This window comes from Camelus ferus, chromosome 7 (assembly GCF_009834535.1).
Source record: "Camelus ferus isolate YT-003-E chromosome 7, BCGSAC_Cfer_1.0, whole genome shotgun sequence".
Taxonomy (NCBI): Eukaryota; Metazoa; Chordata; class Mammalia; order Artiodactyla; family Camelidae; genus Camelus; species Camelus ferus.
The window spans coordinates 33,261,183-33,284,212 of NC_045702.1; the positions used below are offsets into that span (position 1 = coordinate 33,261,183).

The 23,030-nt window shown below is 40.7% G+C and overlaps 1 protein-coding gene, 1 long non-coding RNA gene and 1 other non-coding gene across 3 annotated transcripts in view; 1 reads left to right on the forward strand and 2 right to left on the reverse strand.

The window, feature by feature from the left end:
* The window catches only part of DOCK4 (dedicator of cytokinesis 4), a 405,529-nt gene that overhangs the window by 67,268 nt on the left and 315,231 nt on the right, over positions 1-23,030 (forward strand). The gene's annotated exons all lie outside the window — the stretch shown is intronic.
* On the reverse strand, positions 5,909-20,964 carry LOC116664883. Its single transcript, XR_004321386.1, has 3 exons — positions 20,132-20,964; positions 17,288-17,292; positions 5,909-5,919 (listed from the first exon to the last, which is right to left on the reverse strand). It is a non-coding gene; the product is annotated as an uncharacterized LOC116664883 (long non-coding RNA).
* On the reverse strand, positions 19,249-19,320 carry TRNAS-AGA. Its single transcript has one exon. It is a non-coding gene; the product is annotated as a tRNA-Ser (tRNA).

Below are 23,030 nucleotides of genomic sequence, written 5' to 3' on the forward strand. Positions count from 1 at the left end.
TCAGGACGCCATGTCCAAGTCTTATGTCTTTGGAACAGATCACTTTTCTTTTTTAATTTTGTTTTTACCAGTTTTATTGAAATATAACTCAAGTACAATCCAATTCATCCATTTAACATGTAAAATTCAGCGGTTTCTAGTATATTCACAGAGTTGTGTATCCATCACTGCAGTCAGTTTTAGAATATTTTCATTACCCTCAAAAGAAACCCCATGCCTCTTAGCCATCACTGCCCAAGAGATTACTTAAGAGATGTAGGCTCTTGACGGTGTGGGATGGTGGATTTACCCCTTCCTCAAGTTGTTAGTGTCATGCAGGCTCTCCATGCCTCAGGGATGAGGAATGTTGTTGTTGTTGTAAAGGCCCAAACTATTTTATTAATCTTCTTTATCTTGAGACTAAACTGTGAAGGGTTTGGGACGTTGTCTAATTACAATTGAAATGATTCTGAAGCATCTTAATGGAGTGAATAATTCAAAGTGATATGAATAGTATGAATAGTGCATTTATATTTTCAAAATGTCAAGTTGACATCATCCAAAGTAGTGGCGTTTTGTTTTCAAAACCAAATCCTGGTCTGCACTATGGTATAAGTTTCACCAAATAGTAGTTAACCTGACAGTATGTGATACATGCTCATATTTTCCTTTCCATTCTAGTCCATTCCGTTGCACTTTATTCCATTCAAAAAGTCGATCTCACAGACCATTTTAGGAACCACTCACAAGGCATCACTCACAGTTTGAGAAACACTGATTTGGAGTAATAAACACCTGCCTGTATATGATGCTTTGCCAAAAAGCGATCTTTGTCCTTTATAAGCATACATCCAAGCAGCCTTTTTATACCATATTCTTTTTCATTCAGGCAAGGAGCTGTACGACCCAAAGGCCTACTTAAAGGGTTAAACAAGAAAGCATAACTTGTTTATTTGAGGATGTTTAAGAAGACTCATAACAAAAACATTTATGGAATGGCAAGATAAATCCTGCCTTCATCAGTCCTGGATTCTATCCTGGTTTCTTTCTAGCTAAAAAGAACTCCACCTGGACATCCTTCTGCATGTTGGAGGCTTGGTGGCTCCCATAGGGACACACGTGGCCACGTCATCCTCACCCATCACCTCCCCCCACCAAGCGCTTGAGGGAAGAGACATGATCTGTGTCCCTATTCTAGGAATTAGGTTGGAACGAAGACATGAAAATCTCAGGGGGAGCTCTAATATTGTTGATAATTCTTCTGGAATTTAGGGGTATGCGTTGATTCTATAATTTGAGATTCTAAATTCTAAGGAACCTGAATACTAAATGTCTAGATTCATCTACTTCACTTCCATCCATTGCCCATTGAATCTGGGGGTGAAACTTAGAACTTCTGACAAAGAGTTAAGGACTGGTTTGTGTGGGCCTCTCTGCTTAATGAATACTACAAGGAGAAGGTCTGTTAAGCTGTGGGGCCAAGTGCAGTATAAACCCGGAGTCGATTTTCCTAAGGCCAGACAAGATTCTGCTCATCCTTTAATAACCTTTCTCTATCTGTTCCATGCTTCCTCCTACTTTGTAACCAAGGATGTTGAATGTAGGTGAAATGGCCAAACTAAAGGCCTTTTTTTTTTCTTTAAAGCATTTATCCAAATGTCTTGCTGTGTGCATGCATGCCTGTGGTCTGTAGCTTCCTCCTTGAAGGTCCTTTCAGGGGAGGGATGTTATCAATCTTTGTGCTGTTTCTAGATACTAGCACCATGTGAATGTTTGTTGATTCTATTTTTAACCTTGCATCCTTTGTGTGAGCTGCCACCAGGCTTGGATGACCAAATGTCCTGTTTCCCCCCCAGGTTTTTCCTGGTTAAATTCCATTCTTTTGTTCGTGATACCTGGAAATCCTTTCGAAATGGCAATCTGTTCTTCAACTATGTGGAACCGAATTTCAAGCAAAACTGTGCCTTTGAAATTGTGTGGCTTAAACCTCTTTAAGAATCCCTGTAGTTAAGGCAAAATGACCGCAGAGAAAATGACCTCTGGCTCTGAAGTAGGGAGCCAATTTACATGGGGTTAAGGGATGCTATCAAAGCGAGACTCCTAAACCAAACACTGTGTCAGTCTGCTGTTTTCTTAATGGTCTGAGGAACTGCCAGCCCCCTTTCCGTACACCCTTTTAATCTTAGCCCTTGTGCAGGTATTAATACAGACTTCTGAGATGAGATTTTTTGAAGCTTTCAGACCTGTAGCGATGATGAGCATCTGAAGGCCCCTTGTGTCTGAGTTAGTCTTTGCCTCTGGATGCTGCATGTTCTCCCCGCAGGACATCAGCTTCTTTCCAGGGACAGAATTTAAAAGCTTCTCCTTCTGCTTTCAGTGTATCAGTCTGAAATCATGAAGTTTGTTATGACTGTATTTAGTCCTTTTCCCTTCCTCTTCTCTTGGGTCCTGTCTTTGTTTGCTGTCACCTCTCTCCTAGTATATATATGTTTCTTATTAGCTGGTATGGCACTTGGCTCATTTCAAATACCTGATAGATGTTTGTAACAAAAAAATAAGTGAATTAATAAATAATATATGTACCACCTTTTAACTGTTTTGTTTTGCATTGCACCATGCATGCATTCATTATGTCAGTCAGTCATTTAATCAAAAAACATTTATTGAGCAGCATCTTATTAGGGACTGAGGGTATGAAGAGGAATAAGACATAGTTCTCACCTTCAAAAAGCCCATGGTTTATTGGGTGTTAAGGTAGTTGGTTCCTTCCTTCCTTATAAAGCTGGGAGCCATTAAGTACCTCAGGTGGGTGAAGGACCCCCTGATGTTTGACCTTTAAATTGGCTTCTCTATATCCTGCTGGAATTGCTCACCTCCTCTGTCCTCCCCAGGTAATCAGGGGATCACATTACTTCATGTACTGGATGCTCTAGTCTTTGCAGAGTAATTGATCAATCACCGGCCAAAGCACATTTGGAAACAATTTAAAGAGCTGGACATAGAGCTGATCTCATTGAGCACACAGCATGTATTTCATACCTGGAGTTTTAGATTAATTCAAAGAGCAGAAGACACCTCAAAAGCTACAAGAAGCAGAATAACATTTGCTAGTTTTGAGGCATATTTATGAGATATGGCATGCCATTTCTTTGATATCATGGAGGTTTTCCCTTATAAGCCTGCATATTTCAAAGCTAACTTGACATTGGGAGAAATGGCTCTATTTATTGTCCAAAATACTGGAAGTCAAATGGATTTATTTTTGGTAACTTTTACTGATGTAATGACTTGACATAAAATAAAGACTTTGTTCCAGAGATTGTGAATTACTGCCCGTGTGAATTCAACTTTGCAATGCCATTAATATTTTACTGCCACAGTGAACAAAGCTGTTAAATTTAAATCAAGAATTATTAGTTCCTTTTGGTAGGACGCCTCCATATTTTTACTTAACCCCTGTACCTTTTTTTTTTTCCAATTTATTAACTTAAAACATGGCTTAACGTTTACTTTGAGAATATAGAGAAGCTTTGAGAAAGGGCACGATTGAATAAAAACAAGGCTTCAAGGATGTACATGAGATACCTTTAGCTTTTGCATATAATTTGGGGTAGTGATTTTGATATCATTCCTCATTGGCTTAATTTTACTTCCCCAGAAGAATTGACTTGCTTTGCTTAGTCAGAAAACAAACCGGTAATCTTTAAGACTTTCTGCCTGTAACATGGCGCCATGGACCTTTAAGACCTGGTGCCTGCTTCTTTCCCACGGCTACGTTGTGCTGTTGTCACACCCCCTTCCCCCTTCCTTGCTGCTCTCTGAACCTGGGGTGCTGTCCCAGGCCTGCGGCTTCCTGGAATGCTCTTTCCTTCCAGTTCTGCCAGGTGACGTCCTTAACCTTCAAACTCAGCTCAAATGTCACTTCTTGGGAGAAGCCTCCTCTGACCTTTCCAGGCAGAGTCAAGTGCTTCCAAGTCTAGATGTATTCAAGGCTTGTTCACTTGGGTAAGAATTCCCGAGGACTTGACACTGAGGGAATGACATTCTAAAAGCCAGAGACTATGGCTGTATTAGTACTTCTGTATTTCCATTGTCTTCCATTATAAAAGGTGTGATGGCGAATTGGATTGTGAGTTAGGTAACATAGGTTCTAGTCACAAGTCTGCCGCTAGTTTGAGGAGCCTTGGGAAAATTGCAACCTCATAAAAGGAGGAATGTTGCTTAGATGGTTTAGAAGTATCTACATATGGATGAGCTAAAAAGCTGCTTGGGACTTTTTTTTTTAACTTTTACTCTTGAAGTAATTCTAGTTATAGACTCACAGAAGGTTACTTGCACATGAAGATGCCAGTGTATCCTTCATCCAGCTCCCCCAGTGATAACGTCTTACATAGCTGTAATACAGCATTGAAACCAGAACGTTGGTATTGGCATATGCCTTGTTCAGTTTGTATGCGCATTCATGTGTATGTATATTGTTCTATGCGATTTCATCCCACGTGTAGATTCGAGAAACCATCACCTGATAAAATCAGGATACAGACCGTTCCATCACCACAAAGGACCTCACTTAAGCTACTCCTTTATAGATTCACCTGTCTCTCCACTGTCCCTGGCCTCTGGTACTTCTTGTCTGTTCTCCATCTCTATAATTTCATCATTTTGAGGATGAAAGATAATTGGAATCATACTGTATATCACCTTTTGAGATTGGCTTTTTTTTTTCTTTTAACTAAGCATAATGCCTTGAGATCCATTCCAGTTGTTGCATATGTCAATAGTTTATCCCTTTTTATTGCAAAGTACTGATGGTTGTTTCAGAGTTTAGAGTTCGTTTAATCATTCATCTGATGAAGGACATTTGGGTTGTTTCTAGTTTGTGGCTGTAATGAGTAAAGCTTCAGTGAATGTTCATATACAATTTTTGTGTGCACATGAGCTTTTGTTTCTCTAGGATGAATGCCCAGCAGTACGGTTACTCGATCATATGGTGAGTGCATGTTTTGTTTTATAAGAAACTGCCAGACTGTTTTCCAGAGTAACTATACTATTATAAATTTTCACCAGCAGTATATGAGAAGCAGGTTTTAAGGTGGTAATAATTTAGCGCTGAGAAAGTCATCTGGGTACAGGATTCAGAATCTTCTAGGATTGGAGAAGGATAGTACTGCAATCTTCCCCTGCCAAGAGATATTAAGGGACTGACTAAATTATATGTTTATGGTGCTATTTGTGTAATTGAATGTTGCTTTAAATAAATGAGCCATAGCTTAGACTTTCTTTACAGAGACATATGTGCACATACTTACTGGTTATGTAATATTGGTTTATTTCATTGTTGTTCTTCAGTGTTTTCATTGGCAAACATTTAGTATGATACTGCTGGCATCAGACACCTAGGAGGGTGACCTGAGCTAATGTGCAGATACTGACTTGGGAGTGAGGGAGATGTACTTAACTCACAGCTCTTCCCCATTTAGCTGAAGTTACTTACCTGAGTTTTAGCTTCATCTTTAATTTGATGATGGTCGTACCTAATTCACTGGGCTGTTGGGATGACTGAGTAGGATAATGGCCTGCTTTCCCGGATTATGGTAGGTACTCACAGATTCTCTGTCTTTGAGGATTTTAATGTTAGGCCTTTTTGATTAATTTTTATGATTTTTGATATAATGTTAGGCCTTTTTAAATATATTTATTGGAAACAGCTAAGATTTTCTTTCTTTTTTAAATTTGCATTCTTTTTTATTGAAGTCTAGTCAGTTTACAATGTTGTGTCAATTTCTGGTGTACAGCATAATGCTTCAGTCATACATGAACATACGTATATTTGTTTTCATACTCTTTTTCAATGTCAGTTGCTCTTTCACATGCATGTTTGGTGATAACCGAAGGGCCAGGCATTCACAAGGGCCCTTCTCACTAAGAAGTACTCTTCAGCTTTGTCTGATGGTCAGTGAAAGCAACCACACATGCCAAATCACCTCACTTTTCAGAAATAACCCTAGTATTTTTCAAATAGCTGGTTTGGATTTTTGAGAGAAAAGATAATGACTGTAAATCATATGATAGTGAAGGCTTTGGGTCACCCTGTTGTGGGGGGCAGGGAAGCATTGTCTCTGAAACATATGATTTTCCCTGCACAGTGTAATTTAAATCATAAAGACATTATAGGAAGGACTAGATATGACAATTACCAGAGAGTGAACTCACCCATCTCTTCATCAGTCACGTAACTTTTAAAATGTGTAATTCAGTCGTGTTTATCATTTCAAACTTGATGGAGCTGTGGGCTTTCAGGTTTCTTGTTTTTATAGGGAGGCCCTGGTTTGACTCAGTGCTTTAGGGCCATGCTCACACTTAAAGCTTCATTATGAAAAGAGTTTTTGATGCTTGGAAAGCCAAACTCATTTTCGGTGTGAATGTCTCATGTGGGTCTGTTCATTTCTTGCTGCTTTTCAGCACACTAATAGATTCAAATCCAGCCTATGTTTTAAAAGATTAAGCAGGTTATAGTTAGGAAAGTGATTAAAAAAACCCTAAATTATACATGAAATGTATCAGTGGATGTATTACCTTAATGAATGTGGGTTTGTTCTTTATATTAAAAATAAGGAAATTGACCAAGAATTTTTCATTTTGTTTTTTAAACCAGTATTTAATGAATACCTGCTTTGGGTCAGGCACCATGCTAGGCAGTTGATAATACATTATTTTATTTTATCCTTAAATTGGTCTTGTGAAGTAGTTGGTGATTTTATTCTCATTTTATAAATGAGAAAATGAAGTTTCCCAAGTCATGTGGCCCGTGAGTGGCTAGACCTCTCTTTGTTTGTTGTTCTTCTGTTTCCAGGCCACAATCTCCCCTCTATTACAATGGAGGAAGGAGAAATAGAGCTGGACTTTGGTCCTTGGCCAAAAGAGGGGTTTATGCTGGTGGAGTGTCCTTTAATGAGGCCATGAGGTCACAGGTGGAATACTCCAGTCAATTTATTTATTTAAATGTAAATGATAAAATGTGTCCATGTTAACCTCTTCTCACTTATCTGATCTGTTACACATAAAAATAAGCTATACAAAATGTTGGTTTATGATGTCGCTTTGTATGTTTTTTCGTGATCAGAAAAACAAATACCCTATTCTCGTGACGAACTCCTGATTATAATTAGTACAGAGACAGAACAGTAGGAATGTCACCTGACTGCGGATAGCCCTTCTGTTACTTCTAGACAAATTCCTTCTGTCTAGATAGATTCCTTCTCTTAGGGTTTAGAACATATTCTTTAGTTTTTAAAGCAGATTTCCTCTCCTTATTGTAGCTGATTTAGGAGAGAACGAAAATCAGTTTGCCTGCCCTGAGTTCTAACAGGATGGCATAGTAGGAAGATAGTTCAAAGCCATATTGGATTTAGAATGTACACTTGACCATGAGAATTCCCCGAGTAAGTGGTGGAAAATGTGTAAGTAGTTGATACAGTGGGCAGAGTCATTTAGGAAATTCCTCTTCTATATAGTGGTAAGAGATTTCCTGCCTTAGTAGCTTAAAACACGCTATGCTATTTGCTTGAATTATAGAAATGATTGATGGAAACGGGTTTAGTTAACTAGACGTTTATTTTGACTTTGAGCCCAAGGTTTGTCCATGGTGTTTTTTACAAGATCATCCCTTCAAGTCACTCTTCTGTGATGCTAAAGTTCTTATCTCTGTATGTGAGAAAATTGCAAGATGATCTTGCTCTAGACTTGATCATTAGAGAAATAAAAGGTTTCATGTGCAGTTGAGAAACTAAAGATAGCCACCAGTAAAATTAAAACAAGATTTCAACTTCCAAAATACTAAAATAAATCATAGCAGACAAAAGCCTAGTTTTGAAAATGAAGTGGAAGACAAAGTACCTAGCATATAAACACACAAAAAGGATTAAATAAAATATCAAAAATAAATGCAAGCATGTCTGTCATCTCAGTAAATGTATTTGGGCTAAACACTAGAAGGTTCAGAATCAGATTGGGTTTAAAAAATCCAACTAAATGCACAGTCTTAAGACATAATGACTCACCTCTTAAGTAGTCAGATTCATAGAAATAGAAAGTAGAATGATGGTTTCAGGGGTTGGAGGGAAGAGAGAACGGGAAGTTGCTGTCTAAAGGATATAGACTTTCAGATTTGTGAGAAGGGAAGGTCCTGGAGATCTGTTTCACAACAGTATGAATATATTTCATACACTGAACTGAAACTTAAAAATGGTTACGATGGTAAATTTTATGTTGTGTTTTTCTCCACAATTAAACAAGTGTAATGACCTACCAAAATGAAAAATAAAAAGACAGGCTAAGATTTATTAGCAGTGGCAAATGAGATCAAGTATAACAATATCAGACAAAGCAGAATTTAATTAATATTGTCCGCAGCATTTTTTGCACTCAGGAATAACCATAAATCAAATCTAATAGAAGTGGATGAAGAAATTGATCAATGTAGAGTAGTGGTGGAGAACTTTTATACTCTATATTCACATGGATAGGAAGTTCCTCTCTGATTAATAAGAGCTCAGTTATCATTTTGCACCAGGAACATCGTCAGTGACTTTGATGAGAGCAGTTTGGATGGGTGGTGACAAAACCACCTGCCTCACATAGAGAATGAGAGGGGACCCACGGACTGAAATAACCTGCATATTGCTCTGTGAGTCTTCCTGCCTAGAGTTATTCTCTGCTGATGGGTGCAGCTGCAGTCTGATTTGTGAATGGTGAAAGTCTTCAGTGAGTTTTGTTTTGTCTCACATTAGGGGAGATGAGGGTTCCTAAGACAAGGATGATGAAATTTAAAAAGTGGGAAAGTTCTGAAAGGCCAAAGGAAATAGAACCTAATGCCAAGAGGTTTGTGACTGTGAGAGCATAAGTGGACAAACAGGAGAAGAAATGTTGCTCTCGTGGATCTGTAGGAGCTATGCTAAACATTTTGTCTGTGGAAAGTGCACATGGACCTCCTTAAGCAGTCCTCAGAATCTGTACTCAACAGAACAGAGTGGAGGGCTCTTCGGATATACTCACAGGATGAAGTCCTGCTACTGTCCCTGGAAGTTAGAGACTTTACTGAGAGCTGCAGAAGGTGTCATACATACTGTAGAAATGCTATTTGAGACATGAAGGAGGCATGAGGTTTGGAGTCAGGCTGACCTACGTTCAAAGCCCAGTTTTGCCAATTTCGACATACGTGATGTGGGACAAGCTACTTCATCCTGCAGTTTGATTATGAGGATAGAACATACAGAAAATATCTAGCATGGTGTCTGGCGTAGGTAGGTGCCCAGTAAGTGAGTGCTGCTAGTTCCCAGTGCACCCTTTGTAGGATGACCACCTGAAAACAGGACCCCAGAGGGTAGAGCTGGAATCTGAATCCAGGCTGTCTGACTTCAGAGCCCACACTTCATCACCACCCCGCACTGCTTCCATATGAAAGGGCTGTGTGTCCAAAATCCATTTAGGATGCAGTTAAATGCATTTTGCACACATGTTGCCATAGACACACTGTTCTCATAGTATTAGGTTCTTGGGCCAGCCTGAATGTGCCTGAGGCATCTGAGTGCCAGCAGCACCGTAGATCTTAGAGCCATACTGAGATCTGGAGGAAATGTTGGCTTTTTAATTTTGGAGGGCCAGGAACTACTCTCTCCACAGTGCTGTCCTTTTCCCGGGCATTTCTCCCCTTTCCTGTACCCTCCACCTACTCCCTGGGCTGGTTGTGGGCTGGTGCAGCAGAGAGTGCGGACAGAGGAAAAGGGCTTTGGGGGTGGGGGTGGGGTAGAGACTTCAGCAAAAAGCCACTGAGATTCTGCATTTCACCCAGTGCCCTATCTTCCTCTGCCTTTCTTTTACCCCTCTGCTTTTTGTGCTATGGTTTCCACTTATCTCAGATGGGAATTCCTATCTTCCATCCCAGGTCCTTGATGGAATGCTGTAACTCCTTGGCTGTTTTCATGTAGATACACAGGGTTACGAGGAAAAGAGGAAATCCCGAAAGAGTTGTCTGTGGGCACTGAACATTTAGATTTCTGGGGAACAACACATCTCCATTGAGGAGGAAGTGAAGATTTTGTGCATCTTCTGGGTAGTCATTGAGGCAGCTGGGCTGCAACTCTGTGTACACAGCGGACATAAAGTTTGCGAAGCAGCAGGTGGGTGGAGTCGGGGGAGTGACAGTTACCAGAACTTTCTCCCCTCCTTGCTGCTGCTTCTTTTGCCAAATAGGCCTGTTTGATTCATAGGTTGAAGACAGGCCCTGGACTGGGGTTCTAGGAGTTAGAAAAGAAGGCAATCTTAGCCTCCCAGGCTGCGTTACAGAGTTGAGGAGGATGGGAGGGAAATTTGCAGTAAGCAGAGAAGTCTTAGTGGCCATCCAACTATGAGATCTAGGGGGAAGGTTTCTTGAGCAATTGTTATTATTATTAATATTATTATTATATATAATGTAGAGCTATTGAGTATTGTTACTCAACTTTATATGAAGTATGAATTTTATTTTAGTGGAATATTTGGGTACAGTACAGAGGCCAAAATGTTCTTCCCAAATTAATCTGAAATCTCTGATTATCATCTTGTCTCTCTCTGAATGATTTTCATTTGAATTATTCCAATTAAGTCTTGTTAAGTGTGGCAATAAATTACTTAATCATTCTCATAAATTCTCTAAAATTTAAGAGGGAGAAAATTGAATATAGCATAAGTAAGCTCAAGGGATTTTTAGAGAAACACTGCCTTTAATTTTGTGTCTGGTTCTGTTGTAATTCTTTTGTAAGCAGGAGATCTGCAAGCAGATCATAGATTTTTGAGGAAAATTGGCATGATTTGATATATGCCAAGAGAGTTTTCTTACACAGCAGCTCTGCATCTTGGGCAAGAAGTCTTGCGTGGGTATTTCTGACTGTGGAGGAAGAAGCCACTCCTACTTATGATTGATGTGAGAATAAGTTTTAAAGGGAATTGAATGGAGAGAGGCTTTTAGTAAGTGCGATGACATTTTGTTGAGATGTCTGGGAATGACTCAAAGTAAAGGAAGAAGCAGGTCATGAAAGCTTGGCCTTGAACCCAAGCTTCTCTCTTACAGCAAAAGCCATACTGGAGCTCGGCTTCTGCGTTCCCCCAAATCACGATGGAGCTTGACTTCTGCGTTCCCCCAAATCATGATGCTGTGCAGAATTGCACAATGAAAACCACAGCACTGATGGGAAAAACTGGGATCCAACATTCAAAAACATAATTAATGACCATACATTAAAAAGAAGATAGGAACCAAGTAAAAACGGGAGCATAGTTTTGCACATGTTAAATGGTTAAGACAGGCATAAACACTCCACAGAATATGACACTTTCCCTTGAAAACGACCTGAAGTGTGTTTGTAAAGGTGGGCATCCAAGGGCTGCTTCTTGAGTGTTGCTGCTTTTTGAAGTGGCAGGAAGGCTGTCAGGACTCTGAGGGCTGTCATCAGTGCGTGTGGCTTATCTGTCACTATGTATAGATTGATTAGCTTCTACATCATAAGGATATATATGCAATATACTACATTGTTGACCTTTGAACCACCTGGGGGTTGGGGCGTCTACCATCCACACAGTCGAACACCCGGTATAATTTAGTCAGTTCTCTGTATCTATGGTGCCTCCATGTCCGAGGTTGCTCATCTACAGATTCAACCACCAGTGGAACGTGTGGTACTGTAGTATTTACTATCAAAACAGATCTACATAGACTTGGACCCGTGCAGTTCAAACCTGTGTTCACAGGTCAGCTGTATACAGACAGATACACATTGGCTTTTATACCATATTGATAGAGACAGCAGATGAGTGGGAGGCAGGGTCTGGGGGATGATAGCGAATGAGTATGTGATTTCCATTTGGGGTGGTGAAAACTTCCTAGAACTAGACAGTGGTAATGGTTGCAACATTGTTGTCGTTGGACTTTGTGCTCCTGAATCATATACTTTAAAATGGTTAAAATGGTGAGCTTTCTGTGAAGTGTATTTTACTACAAGAAAAAAAAAGATCAAAAGAAGCAGCGTATCTTGAATCTGTGTCCTGGGCAGGGCTCTGCAGGGACTGCAGCGAGGAGTGCGATGAGGTGCTGTCGCAAAGGATTGTGCAGCTTAGCGGGAGATGTGACAGACAGAACAATAGCTGAATTACAAGGCAGAAATGAAATGCGCCACAGAGGAGGTGAGAACATTCAGCTGCAGAGGTGTCCAAACAAAGTGCACCTGTTCTTCTGGTAGAGTCTAAAAGGCTTTCCTTCAGGCAGTAGCATGTAAGGTGGACTCATTGGGTCTCAACTGAGTATCACCTCGGAAGCTCTAAAAAACACATGTCCCCAGGCCTGGCTCCATGCAAATTAAATCAAAATCTCTGGAGGGAGGGGCTTGGGAATCGACCCCCATGGGATTCTCACAGGCAGCTAGGGGTGAGGACCACTGGTTTAAGAAAGACTGGGATATTGATGGGTGCATTCTGGGCAGAGAAAATTAGAGAAGCAATTGGCCAGCTGGGAAGAACTTAAGTTCTGACAGAAGGGTGTGAACGCAGGAGATGGGGGAGCCAGGCAGGAAAAGCAGCTTAGGCAACCTCACTGGGCATCTTTAATGTCAGTCAAGGAATCTGTAGTTAACTTTGTTGTCAGTGGCAAGGACTCAAAGGATTTTGATAGGGGTGGGAGGAATATGTGTCCTTGTGTTTTAGACAGGTGAACCTAGTGGCATTTTGAGATAAGAATTATCTGCTGTGTAGATCGAGACAGGAAGGCCTGTCAGGAGTGCATTTTAATAGTCTGGATCAGAGATTCTAAAAGTGAAGTCTGCAGGCTTCTAGGGGTCCCTTAGGCCCTTTTGGGGGAGGGTCTGCAAAGACAAAGCTATTTTCATAATATTAACATTTTATTTGCCTTTCCCACTGAGTTGGGCATTTATATTGATGGTGCAGAATGCTGGGAAAACTTTTGGTGCCTAGCACAAAACCAGCTGTAGTCCTTGCATTTTACACCTCCATGTGCCTACCAGTTTCACTCAAGAATATCCTTTATGAAGCAGTAAATGTCTCAACCCTCAGGTTCACATCTTTGTAATATTCTGTGTGACAGAATGGGAGGCACTCAGAAAACACTTCTGCTGCCTGCTAAACAACATTAGTTGTCCTGAGGAAAAGCAGTTCTGCAAATATTTGAGTTGCAAGCTGAACTAGCTGCTTTTTTCAAGGAACATCCTTTTTCCACGGAAGATGATTCGACATATTATAGTCATTCAGCCTTGGGTACTTAGCAGACATTTTCTTGGAAATGAACAAAGCAAGCCTGTCACTTCAAGGCATTTGACAGCAGTTACAGCCAAGGATAAACTATGCCCTCTTGAGCAAAAATAAGAATTAAGAATAATTTATATCTGCCCCTGTGAACCTAATTGCACATCAGTACTTTCAAACTTTTTTTTTGATGAGATTTGGCGATATTTTGATATTGTAGAATGAGACGCATCAGCATTTGGAAGCTCTCTATTACTAAGTGAACCAGTATTTTCCAATATTAGTCATTGGGAGTGACTGTGTCATGACGGCTTGACCAAGATGGGTTGTGTATTCATGTTTTCATCCAGGGAGCACGAGGAGGCAGGTCAGATTTGCAGCATTTGGCCCCTGCTTAGAAGAAGGTTAGTTAAAAAGCCAAAAACCACACAGATGTTTTGACCTGATGGACTTAGGACGCAGTAGTCCTTGTAATGAAACATGGAGGTCAACCGGGATGGGTGGGGAGGGAGCTCTCTGGGGTAGTGGGGAGGGTAAAGGAAATGATGTTTTGTTTTTGGCTAGGTCCTGGTATGAGATTCTCTTAAACCTTCTGCAGATCTTTTGAAAAGAAGCTAAGCTTACTGAAGCTTTTCTGTTTGGGGAAGACTATGGAATTAGATACTGAAAAATCAAGTTTTCAAAGATTCTTTTCCTTTTCTTACGTACCTTAATCATCATAATTTTCTTTTTGCTCTCTATTTTAATTATTTTGTGGTGCCCCAAATTAGCTCACTTTGGGCTCCTGACCTCATTGTCAGAATCCCTGGGTTTTGCATCGCTGCCCTCTCAGCCCAGCTGTTTTCACCAGGAACCCAGTTCTTCTATGACTTCTGCTCACTTGAGACTTTTCTTCCAAGTCTCAGATACTGGTCTTTGTATTTGAGACCTCAGGAACAGATCACTTTGGTTTTTAAATTGCTAGAACTGGCCAACGGCCCACTTTGCCTTAGGAATTCCCTAGTAATGGCTTCTTTCACCATAGCCTCTGACCTAATTTGTTGCTTTTTTTTTTTTTTAATTGGCAAGCTTGTTTTTACTGAATATTCAGTAGTGTAATTTTTAATTTTTCTATTGGTAATCCACCACTGCCTTCTCAGGGTCCTAATTGTGGAAAATCTGTGGTTTGCTGAGCAGAGAGTCAGCTCTCTCACAATGACAGCCCATCACGTCCTTGAAGACACCGTTAGGTGCCAGGTGAGGAGTATAAAACAAGAGGTAGAAACTGGGATAGAACTAAATTTTTCTGTGTAGGAAAGTGGGAGGGATTGAGAGGTACCTGAAACTGTCCCTAAGGGGAGATGAAAGCCAATGGGATTCAAAGATCTCTCAGGTAAAGGCGAAGGGAGTGAGGACTGCCGGCTGGAGGCTGATAAGAAAGATTTGAGAAGAGCTGTGCCTCCAGGGCTTCATGTGATTGTGTGGGTGTAAACACTCTGGCACTTCTCTCTGTGAAATCTTTGGTAAAATCCACTCACTCACAGTTTACTCAGAGGAATCTTCGTGATGAATGTGGAAAAAGTCTTCTTCCAGGTTGGGGCCAAGAAGAAACGCGAAGGCCCTTGGAGAATATTTGGAGTATTATGTAGACTGTTTATCTCTCTTCTTTATGAAAGAAGAAGCCTGTACATAATTAAAATATCTAGTGATCTGAGGTTAGACAGGCAGGTCATACTCTGTCCAGAATGGGAGCTTCAGCCCTGACCCTTTTACGTGGAACCAGGAACCAGGCCAGGGTCCTGTCACACGAGTTCTGAGAGCAGAAGCTCAGGATGGTAACTGAAGTGTCATGGAGTGATCAGTTTTCTGAATAAAAAACTTCATAAACATTAAAAAGTTTTAGTGAAAAATTGCAAAAGATGTCTAGATATATAAAACAGAAATTATTGGCTGGAATTAAAGAGAGAACAAATGACTAGGAAAATTGCCCCATGTGGGCAGAAATACTGTGTATGGTAACTGATATACATATAAACTGGTGATTTTCACCAGTTTGTAAAATTAAAGTGTTTTTCTCAGCCTGATATAGACACCACAGAGACCAGGACACTTACCTATGTCCTAAGGGCAAGCAGATGGAAATAACTGGAACTAAGGCAGTCCCTTATCCCCACCCCACCTAAGGTAGTGTTTTTGTGACCACTGCTCATACCTCAAAACAAACCTAGCCAGACTGGGACCCTCGAGATGGCTCCATCTTCCCCATGTGCTCGCATCCCCTGCTTAGTGTCATCTGGTCCAACGAATGCTCTGAGGAACCAGCTATTGGGGCAGGACCAGGTGGCCAGATGGGAAGAGCTTAAAGGGCCCAAGGTTCTGTACCCAGGTGCTGTCACCTGCTGTGGGCGATTTTCAGAAATGACTCCACCCCTTTTCTCATGTGGGTCACCTATACCTCCCTCACTTTGCTCAGTGAAGACCTGAGGGTGGAAGTCCTGAGAGTGGCAGGGGAGGGGGGTCTTGAAGGAGAGGAATAGATGGCTCATAGATGGAACTACTTGCTGAGGTGCATTCTGAATGGGGAAGATGCAGACAGATGCAGCTGCATGTTTCATGGTGGGAGGTGAGTTGCACAGACCCTATGGGACAGGCTCCTCCTGCAGTCTGTGAGCTACCCTCACCTCCAGCTGCATACCCATCTAATTGCTCTGAGCAGTGGACCCTGGGTCTCCAGTAAGAGTGTCTGAAGGATGGGAGTGGGGAGCGCCTGATCTGAAAGGCTGCAGTCAGCAACTCACCACAAGCAGGCACAAGGTTGCCTCTGAAGACAGGGCCATCCTCTTCTTGGCTGAGAGATTCCTGGATGACCCCCACTGTGCATGATGCTTGTTAGATTTGGCCTTGACCCTGCGTCATCTGCTGATGAAGGTGGCCTGGAGATCTGTTTGCCGTGTGGCTCTTCCCTGGACAGGCCCAGTGTCGGGACCCTGATGCAGGGGTAATAACACATAAATGTTTCCTATCCTCTTGATTTAGTTTCTTGACATTGAAACCTAAGGCTCTGATGGCTGGGTGGCTAGGAGACCTATATCACCCTGGACTCAAGCCACAGAGTGAGCTGTGTGAGTGGATAGATGCATGTCACTGCACGTATTTGTATGAAATTCTCATTGCCTTGAAATTGTATTCTAATCACAGTGGAGTTCTGCAAATGTTAACAGTGTTTTAAAACATGATTTCTAGTATTTAAGTTGCTTTTTTACCTTTATTGGAAAAATATCTGCTAATATATTACATTTTAAAGAAAAAAAAAACAGTATCAGGAGATTTGGAGGCTCATATTCATGTTTGGCAGTCCTCTGGCTTCTCTGGGAGGCCGTCCACAAATGACTTTGCTTTTGGATACAATGCTGCGTTCAAAGATGATTTTTACTGCAGCTTAACAGAAAAGTAGTGCTATATATAGAAATGCACCCTGGTCGCTCTCAAATATGTAGCTTTTGTTCAGTAACCAGCCTCCCTCCAAACTTTCTTACAACCTGAGGACCTTCCCTTTCTGCTGAGACACAATATCCGTGAAAATCAATACATTTTTATTTTTAGTTCAGTAGTTTTACCTCGAGAGAGCAGGTGGCCCAGGAGTTTCTATCAGGAAAGTTGGTTGCATTTATGTGAGAGTTGGATTACCTGACTTTGTGTAGCATTTTCTTCCAAAAAACAGTCTTGCTTTTTCTATCTTAGGCTTACCACATGTTTTTTTCCTTCTCTGGGTCTCATTTGCGGCTGTGGAGGAGTTGGCCAGTGGGCGACCCCTCAGTGCTGCTTCCTCTGTAATTCTGACTGGAGCGGGGAGACCTTGTCAGCAGAGATCATTCATCTTGTCTGTTTGGCAGTTGAGGAAGGGTTCCCTGCTGTTCCTCCTGGGTTTTTGTTGTCCTTGTTTGTTGTTATTTTTGTTTGTTTGTTTGTTTTTCTTGGGGAAATGGCAGCAGAAACTAGGAAGAGGGCTGTTGGGAGCCAGGGCTATGGTGCCCGTGGGCACTTCTCCTGCCCATTTGCTGCTCTTGGGATACCTCAGCCACACTCCTGGAATGTCACCATGTGGGCAGGGAGTTAGTCTCTTTTTCCTAGATGAAGGAAACTTCTCTTTCTTTTTCTTTTTTCTTTTTTAATTGGAGTATACTTGATTTACAATGTTGCGTTAGTTTCATGTGTATAGCAAAGTGGTTCAGTTATACATACGTATATTTCCTTTCTCTTTCAGATTTTTTCCATTACAGGTTATTACAAGATATTGAACATAGTTCCCTGTGCTACACAGTTGGCATATCTATTTTGTTTTTTGTTTTTTGTTTTATTTTTTTTAATGCAGGCGCCAGGGATCGAACCCAGGACCTTGTGCATGCCAACTAAGCATGCGCTCTACCATTGAGGTATAGCCTCTACCCCACCTCCATTTTGTATCTGTTAATCCCAAACTCCTAATTTACCCTTCCTAGCCCCTCGCTTTCCCCTTTGGTTACCATAAGTTTGTCTTCTCTGTCTGTGGGTCTATTTCTGAAACTTCTCTTTCTGAGAGAAATCCTTGAAGAGAGGCAAAGCACTTTCTTCTCACATCAATCTTTTGAAGAGGGGTTATGATTGGGGCATTTTTCCCCTCTCTCCTTTTCTCCTCTCCCAGTAAATCAAACTGGGCCAGGTACTGGAAGTGATTGGTCTGCATCCCTGGTACCTAGCAGTGTTGAGAAATAAGGAGTCTGGCTTTATTTACTGCTGATTAAAATTCCCTACATTCTCCTAGATTATATCCCTAAGAAGGAGGATTACAGCATCCATTTTCATGGTTTCTTTAGTAATTGTTGGGTTTCTGCTGGTATTGAAATGCAATAATATGGATATGTTGATGTTTGTCTGCAATAAATAGAAAGGATATAATGAAAGGTCAGCTGCTGAAGTGGGTTTTTAGTTTGTTTTGATATCAGTGGAAACTTACTGGGTTTGGCCAATGTTCTTCTAATGACCTAAGTTTGAAATACCCTTTTAATTATCTAAGTTTCACTGGGGTCTGCAAATTAAGGGAGTATAAATAAATGTCTTGATGCCAGAAAAGTGATCTAAGGTATCCTCAGTGGTCTAACAACAAACAGTGTAGCTAATGGTGTAAAATATTACACCTTCTCATTTATTTATTGAGGTGGAAATTTTAGTTCAGAAGAAGTGTACCTCCTTTACTTGTGCTATCAAACTTAGAAGCCTAGCGCGCTTCTAATGAGGGATTTGTTTAGTTCAGTCACTTTTCTGTTTCCTAGAAGGATGTGTATCACTCCAGTGTTGTGTGTGACACCTAACAGACTATGTAATGAATATGAATTTAGAATTCAGGTTAGTATCCTTTTTTTAGATAGTGGCATTTATTTTTGCAAGCTCTTCAGAATTCAGATGAGCTTGCAGTGAAATAATACCACAGTCTATCTAGGAATGTATCCCAGAAATGTTTATATTACGCTAATCTTAGACTCTTAGAATAAATTCATACTTAGAACTTTCATGTGTGTATGTTTTTCAGAAAGAAAAACACAAATTTTATTAATTTCATTGCCCTATGTAAGATTCTTCTCCACATTCAGAAATAAGAAATAATCACTCCTGTTGCACTTGAAGACCATGTAATTGATAGTTTATTTCTCTTTTATGTGCTGCCCTGCTTCTACCAAATTCAGGATAAATCCCTGACACTGACATTCAAAGCCCTTTGCTGTATGATTTTAATAGAATCTCATTTCCCTGCCCACAGGAAATCAGAATGTCACCAAACTGGACAACTGGTTACTGACCAAATGTCCTACCCTTTCCTGCCCTGGGATCTTGGCTCATTCCTGGAATGATTTTTCTCCCCATTCTTCCCGCACCTTCATGTTCAGAATTTCACTCATCCATCCCACGAGCTTCCTCCATGAAATGTCTCCTGATTCAAGAGGTGATTGGGTTTATTTATTCATTTAGTGGAGAGACTGGGGATTGAACCCAGGACCTCGTGCATTCTAGGCATGCACTCTACCACTGAGCTATTCCCTCTTCCCTACTTTCCCTTTTGTGCTATGCATCATTACTTCCCCGGGATAGTGGCTTTATTATTAGTCTGCTAGGGTGACCCTAACAAAATACCACAAACTGGGTGACTTAAACTACAGAAATTTCATTTCTCACAGTCCTGGAGGCTGAAAGTCCAAGATCAAGGTGTCAGCAGGGTAGGTTTCTCCCAAGGCCTGTCTCTTTGACTTGCAGAGGTCCCTTTGTGTCCTCATCTGGTCTCTTTTCTGTGCATGCACCTCCCTTGTATCCTGGTGTCGCTTCCTCTTCTTAGAAGGGACACTAGTCAGATTGGGTAAGGGCCCACCCATATGACCTCATTTAACTTTAATTATCTCTCTGAAGGCCCCGTCTCCAAATGTAGTTATATTTGAAGGTCCTGGGGGTTGGGACTTGAACAGATGAATTTTGGGGGAACACAGTTCAATCTAAAACTGTGGCTTTTTGTATACATTGTGTATCTTCTCTTTCCTTTCCTTCATTAGATTGTGAGGTATTTGAAGGTAGGTCCTGATACACATGGGCTTATCGGATTTTAGTATAATGCCTCTTACATAATAAGTAGTTAATAAATATCTGTTCAATTTAATTTTAATTAAATCATCTCTTCAAAAATTTAGTGGAGTTATGATGCTTTCATGGAAATGATCTATGGCCAAAACATGGTACTTAAAATTTCTTGCTGGATTTAGCCAAATGCTGCCAAGTAGTTTATAAAACAAAATATTGCCAGAATAATACGTAACTTTCTTCCTTTTTCCTTCAGACTTAAGTAATGCTCATTGTTCTTTTGCACACATACCCTCTTTCAGTCTTACGAACTCAAGGAGAAAATAGAAGCCAAGTCAGAACTTAATCCTTCTACCTTGTAAACCTGCACACGAATCTTTCTGCCTGTGGCAGTCATTCTCTGCATCCGATTGGCAAATGTTAAATAACTCTTGGGTGTAATAAGCCAATTCACTCAGCTCTCTGGGGCTAGTGACATCAAAGGCCTCATCAGCAAGCCATGCTACTCAGAATTAGATGTTTCTTGGGAATAATTTTGAAGTTATCATTGGTTAGGTTAAGAAAGTGATTATTCCAATTTTGAAAACCCGTAAGGTTCAAAGCCTTTCTTCCATTCTCCACTATGTGGATTCCTGGATGTACCGTCAGACGTTGACATGTCTGAGGAGAATCTTTGCTGTTCCCCAAGTAAGTGTCTTGTTTAGCCCACAGCCTCCTCAGCGTCCCACCTCTGTGTGGCTGCTTTGTTTGGAGAGGTCTGGTTAAATTTCTCAACTTGATTTACAAGATCCTGCCTTGCTGTCTGCTAGTCTGATCTTCCATGTGTTTGAAATTGTCCTCGTCAGCAGTTTGGAATATCAGTCTCTGGGTGTAGATTAGAATGCACCCTCAACCTTTCTGACAAGCGGCTTTGATCAGAAACTTGCCGAAAAGAAAGGGGTATTAGTGTACCTGAAGACTTGTGTCTGTTCTTGCCTCGAGGTACCAGGTCCCATTAGATTCCATTGCCGCCTCCCAGAACTGAGTCTGAATGTTATGCTTTCTTCACTGCTGAAGGCTTTAAAAAAAAAAAAAAAAAGACACATTTTATTTTAGAAGAGTTCTAGATTTTCACATTGAGTTTTGAATTTGTTTCCTTCTGTAAGGTTATTGTTATGTTCTTTATTATAATTTTCCATAACTTTAGAGAGAGGTTGAAAATATATAAAAACTAGAAAATAAGTTAAAAAAAAAAAAAACAAACCAGAATCTGTCATCTATAAGTTAATTTAAGCATATTTCAGATCACCTTCCAAGGTGACAGGGACTAGGAGTTTTTCTCCTTGATCACAAGCGCAGAATAATGTCATCAGTATGGTCTGTGACATGTTTCTGACAGTGACCAGTCTTTTCCTATTTTTTAATGATCTGGGAGATTACCAAGCTAATACTCTATAGATGGTAATCTGAAATGATGCTCCAATCCCTTTCTTGAGTCATGATAGTTACTCTTTTTTTTTTTTTTAACATTTTTTATTGATTTATAATCATTTTACAATGTTGTATCAAATTCCAGTGTAGAGCACAATTTTTCAGTTATACATGAACATATATATATTCATTGTCACATTTTTTTCTCCATGAGCTACCATAAGATCTTGTATATATTTCCCTGTGCTATACAGTATAATCTTGTTTATCTATACTACAATTTTGAAATCCCAGTCTATCCCTTCTCACCTTCTGCCCCCTTGGCAATCACAAGTTTGTATTCTATGTCTATGAGTCTATTTCTGTTTTGTATTTATGCTTTGTTTGTGTTTTTTTTTTTTTTTTTAGATTCCACATGTGAGCGATCTCATATGGTATGATAGTTACTCTTGAACCTGTCATCCCCAGCTTTACTGATCTCACCCCAGTTTGAGCCTATTTACTGCCTATTATTGATATCACACCATTTGGCATTGGGTTAATTATATACTATCCTGTATTTTTCCGAACTTACTTTTTAGTATATTCTGCTCCCCCGCCTCCGATTATAAGCATTTTGAAACCTCTGCCTCCTACTTTTTATATTCTTTATTCCTTAGCACAAATTTAGAATACAGGAGGTCATTTGGATTTTTTTCTCCTAAAAAGTGGTACTTTAGACTTGTCCATTCTAAATTATGCTGTCCAAGATAGGAGGGGGGAAAGCAGACTTTTTCTGATGACTGATTCTCTGAGTTTGGTAGTGGCCAAGGTTAATTTTGAGTTTTGGCACTTCCCTGGCAATCAGAGAGCCAAGTTTCACAAGCTGTGGCCTACAATTATGTGCAGAGAAGTGTAAAGGTTCTGAGTTGGGAGCTTTCCCCCCTCTTCCTCTTAGAGGGCCCTACACTAATGATTAGTTTGCTAATGGAGAGAGCAAGGCTGGTTAATGAGGCATTCTGTTTCAGTGACGTACTTAAAAGTAATTCAGTAATAATTGCTGTGTGTTATGATTCATATTCCAGAATACACAGTAGCAATAATGCACCTGTCGTGAAAGTACCACTGTAAGACTGAGAGGGTATTAACCTACCTAACCCATGTTCTCTAATGACCACAATCACAGGAGAGAATTCATACTGAGTCTTTCTAAAGAGCTTGCCCTGCAGCACTGGCCCTGAAGCACTGGGAGAAGAGGGTTGCCAGTGGGGTGCAGGGGCTAGGACTGTCTCTCCTTGTCCTGTCATAGAGCTCAGGCTGGTAGGGTGGGTCCCTCCTTGAGAAGTTGACCATGGGTCATGTCCTGAAGGGATGATCAGGACTGAGTCCCTGGTCTCAGAAACAGAGAATGGTTGTTTTAGGCTGTCCTTAGGGCAAGAGCACTCATGAATCGATCTTTTTTTTTTTTAAATCCTATAAATAGACCATCTTTCACCAATCTACCCTACCCTGAGACTGAACCCTTGGTTTTAAGGGCCACGACCAAATATTCTGCAGCTCTGATTCCCCTGAGTAAATAGATGTCCTGCCCAGGCCAAGAGATGGCCCTTTGGGCTTTCCCACTGGTTCTCGGGGGCCTGGGGCTGGGACTAGAAAGGGAGGAAGGAGATGGTCTGAATTTGTAGTTATGACTTCTCTGGACTCAAGTTCCCATTCATTTTTCAGTACTTTTGCACCTACAGTCTAGTTAGAAAAATTCTACCTTGTTCTTACTTTCCATTTGCTTCCAAAGTTTG